This window comes from Acinonyx jubatus, chromosome X, assembly GCF_027475565.1.
Source record: "Acinonyx jubatus isolate Ajub_Pintada_27869175 chromosome X, VMU_Ajub_asm_v1.0, whole genome shotgun sequence".
NCBI lineage: Eukaryota > Metazoa > Chordata > Mammalia > Carnivora > Felidae > Acinonyx > Acinonyx jubatus.
In genome coordinates, this window is record NC_069389.1 from 39,524,726 (window position 1) to 39,529,362 (window position 4,637).

At 44.0% G+C, this 4,637-nt stretch overlaps 1 non-coding gene across 1 annotated transcript; it reads left to right on the forward strand.

Annotated features, from left to right (window-relative positions):
• The first annotated feature begins 3,891 nt into the window (after positions 1-3,891).
• On the forward strand, positions 3,892-3,964 carry TRNAE-CUC (transfer RNA glutamic acid (anticodon CUC)). Its single transcript has one exon. It is a non-coding gene; the product is annotated as a tRNA-Glu (tRNA).
• Positions 3,965-4,637: the final 673 nt, after the last annotated feature.

Here is a 4,637-nt window from a genome sequence, read left to right on the forward strand (position 1 = left end):
TTCATCCCAGAGAGAGGTACAAAAATAACCAAAACATAAGGTAGAATATTATTTTTTTTATTTTTTTGAGGTTTATTTATTTTTGAGAAGAGAGAGACAGAGCATGAGCGGGGGAGGAGAAAGAAAGAGGGAGACACAGAATCTGAAACAGGCTCCGGGCTCTGAGCCATCAGCACAGAGCCCGATACGGGGATCGAACTCATGGACCTCGAGATCATGACCTGAGCCGAAGTCGGCCGCTCAACCGACTGAGCCACCCAGGCGCCCCATGAATATTATTAAGTGGCTTAAGAGAGGCACAATGTGCTTTAGGAACATGAAAGATGAAGAGATTGAGTTCTGTTGGAGAAACTGAAAAATCTGGGTGGAAATGGGACCTAACTTCAACTTGTGATATAAACTGAGATCTCTGTAAGCAGTATTGGCTACTCAAAGTTTGAAGTTTTATCTAAATCTTATGTCTGCCTTCCGTAGAATTATCCTTATTTTTGCGACTTTGCAAACAAGACTGATTCCCAGCTTTGACATAGCAACTTCAGTAAACCCTTTCTTTCTTTCTTTCTTTCTTTCTTTCTTTCTTCTTTCTTTCTTTCTTTCTTTCTTCTTTCCTTCTCTTTCTTTCTTTCTTTCTTTCTTCTTTCATGTTTATTTTTGAGAGACAGAGAGACAGAGTGTGAGTGAGGGAGGAGCATAGAGAGAGGGAGACACAATCCAAAGCAGGCTCCAGGTTCTGAGCCCGATTCGGGACTAAACCCATGAACCGTGAGATCGTGACCTGAGTCGAAGTCAGACGCTCAACCGATGGAGTTACCCAGGTGCCCTAGCAAACATTTTCTTTCTTAAGCTTCCCCATAACTTCCCTTCCAGAAGCTGGCACCCTTTAGGAGACTGACTTGAAATATACCAGTCTTCTTGATTCGTGACTGAAGTGAAATCTGTTATGTTATGTTTGTATTTTCTAAGGATAAAAGTTGTGAATTGGCTGTTTCTGACAACCTATTTTGCTTCCTAAAATATCTCAAATTTATCATTAAGACAAATTTCAAAAAAAAAACCACAAAAATACATGTGACTTTAAAATATAAAGATTTACGGGGCGCCTGGGTGGTTCAGTCGGTTAAGCGTCTGACTTTGGCTCAGGTCATGATCTCACGGTCTGGGAGTTCGAGCCCCACATGGGGCTCTGTGCTGACAGCTCAGAGCCTAGAGCCTGCTTCCGATTGTGTGTCTTCCTCTCTCTCTCTGTTCCTCCCTTGCTCTCTTGCTCTCTTTCTCAAAAATAAATAAACATTAGAAAATATTTTTTTTTAACTATAGATAGTTATGAAGTATGTAAAACCAAGCACTTATAAAAGCTGTGTCTCAAGGGCTCCTTTAGAGGATTTTTTCTGGGAGACAGGTAAGTTAAGGCTTCATAAATATGAGGGCTGCTTTTGCCAGTTACTGCGCATATCTTACTCATGGTATGAAAGGTCGTAGGGTAGATGGTGAGGAGGGTATGGGCCCCGTGGTCTGGGCCTCCTGTGATACGTCCAGAATCTTTGCCTCTCTCGTGTCTGTGTGTCTAACTGAATTATTTGATGCTGAATCCGATCTGAGGTGGACACATAACTCAGATACACAATGGAGTCGGGGGGAAGGGTTTCCATCACAAGTGAATGAAAGTTGATGAATGTATCTTAATAAGGCAGAAATGCACTTCTTGTTTTCCTGAAAACCCATTCCCTCTAAGCAAAACTTGTTTAACGTTTAGTGGAAGAGGAGGAAGAGGAAGCCATTGCTTCTTTCAGAGTCCAACTCAAATTCAGTTAGCTTTATCCTCATAATGGTAAGATTTATAAAACATTAATAATGAAACAATGGGAGCCTGCCCATTAGACAATATCTGTAATAACTTCCTTTACATTAGGACAGGTATTTCCAGATGAATCTCTATGTATAATTATCTATTTATTTATGTATCTATCATCATCTTTCTATCCTTATGGAATTTAAAACTTTATTTTCCCTTCAAATGTTGCCTTGCAACTTGTCTAGAAAAGAATTTAATCTCCCCCAGGGAGTCTGGCCTTTGCCCTGTGCTCCCGGGAAGTTATTTCTAAGCCCCTGGAATGTCTTGCCTTATATAAGTGTCTTTGTTTATATGGGGGTTTGGGGTCACAGAGATAGTCTAACAATGTGATTGAGGGTGGGGGCTTTGGTCATGCAGCATTAGTTGGCCTAGAGAGGAAGGAGCTGGGGACTGGGGTCAGCTACATGGGTGGGAAACCAGATCTACATGGCTGATCTCCAATAAAAACTCTGAACACAAAAGCTCAGGTAAGCTTCCCTGGTTGGCAAAATTCTTTGTGTATTGTCACACACGGTTACCAGGAGAGCTAGCGTTTCTGGGATGCTACAACTCCACTGGGAGAGGACAGCCAGAAGCTCCACATGGATAACTTTCCTGAACACTGCAGCTTGTGTCTCCTTCTTTGCCTTATTTTCATTTTCATCCTTTCACTGTCTAAACTGTGACTGTCAACAGCCTTCCATGAGTTCTGTGAGTCCTATTAGCCAATCATCAAAACTGAAGGTAGCCTTGGAGACCCTTGACCTTGAAGTTGGTGTCAGAAGTGAGGATGGTCTCAGTGAGCCTTGAACTTGCAGTTCAGAAGTGAGGGTGCTCAGGGGAGCCTGGGTGGCTCAGTCGGTTAAGCGTCAGACTTCGGCTCAGGTCACGATCTCACAGTTCACGAGTTCGAGCTCCACATCAACAGCTCTGACAGCTCGGAGCCTGGATCCTGCTTCGCATTCTCTGTCTCCCTCTCCCTCTGCCCCTCCCCTGCTCATGCTCTGTCTCACTCTCTCTCTCAAAAGTAAACAAACATCAAACATGTAAAAAAAGAAGAAGGGAGGGTGCTTTGGGGGATTGCCCTCTGACTTTGCACAACTTTAGTTAAATCAGCACACCGAAACATAGAGACGTTGGTCAAGTCCCCTCCGGTCATGGATCGGGTTCCCCAGAAAACGTTTGGAGACTCAGATCTGTGCGCAGTAGGTTTAGTGGGGAAAGCTCTAGGAACAAGCCCTGTGAGGCAGCAAGAGAAGCAGGATTGGACAGAGGGAGACGTTGAACAGCAGCTCCTGGGAGGGCCTTTCAAAGCGGCCATGAACGAAGGCCTTTATATAAACCCTCGTCACCTCCCCCCTCCCCGCTTCTGACCAACCATTAGATGTGGGTTACACCTGGGGAGGGTGTGTGTCTTTGGGGAGGCAGCCGCCTGCAGCTGAGGGGAGCTCCGGGGAGAGACTCAGCTGTGAGTCGACAACAGCCAACACTCCTAGCAGCTGGAGAACTGGGTGCCTCAAGCCTAAAGAGAAATGCATCTCCCTTTTCAAGTTTTCTCCGGGGTCTACTGAGTGGCTGGCTGTTGGGGCCAGAGGCAACCTAATTGGCTCTCCCTTTGTGAGATGGAGATCACAAACCATGGTGTGTGTGTTTTATTTGGAAAGCCGCGTGCAAAATTACAGTTCTCTACAAAACAAAATGCTGGAGGAGAGACTTTCAACATAACTCTCTATGCTGGCCAATAGAGAGGAAAGAGATAAGGAAATCTGCGGGATCGAGGACAGAGAAGCATAAAGTGTTAAACAGCAATTCCAAACGGATATAAGACAGCACTAAGGGGCGCCTGGGCGGCTCAGTCAGTAAAGCGTCCGACTGCAGCTCAGGTCACGATCAGTTCGAGCCCCTCGTCGGGCTCTGTGCCGACAGCCCAGAGCCTGGATCCTGCTTCGGATTCTGTGTCTCCCTCTCTCTCTCTGCTCCTCCCCTGCTCATGCTCTGTCTCTCTCTCTCTCCAAAATAAATAAACATTAAAAAAAAATTTAAAGATGACATACAGGGTTGCCTGGGTGGCTCAGTTGGTAGAGCACGTAACTCTCGATCTCGGGGTTGTGAGTTCAAGCCCCACGTTGGGCGCAGAGATTACTTAAAAATAACACATATATTAAAAAAAGAAGAAAACAAATGAGAAAAGGGGGGGACAAAAGCCCAGAGAGAGACAAAGAAACCCAGAAACAGACCCTTAATTATAGAGAACAAACTGGTGGTCACGGGAGGGAGGTGGGTGGGGGGATGGGGACTAAGGAGGGCACTTGTGATGAGCTCTGGGTGTTGTATACCATTTGTAACACGGTGCATTAACTATACTGAAATCAAAATTAAAAAATGGTAGATGTGTGAAGCAAAAAAATAATTTAAAAAATAAAATAATCTCCTTTCCATTAAAAAAAGATCTTCAGGACTTCATATGATAAAAGAATGTAAAATAGCTCGCTGATATTTTTATATTGATTACACGTTGAAATGGTAATATTGTGGATATATTGTAAGAAAGAAACTGTATTATTATTATTATTATTATTACTTTTATCTGTTCCTTTTTAGTTTTCTAAGAAGTGTGCTTCTTAGAACATTTTAAAATACGTATGCGACTTGCATGTCTTTTTTAATGTTTATTTATGTTTGCGAGAGAGAGAGAGGGAGCATGAGCGGGGCAGGGGCACAGAGAAGGAGACAGAGGATCCAAAGGGGGCTCTTCACTGACAGCAGTGAACCCGATGAGGGGCTCGAACTCAGAAACTGTGAGATC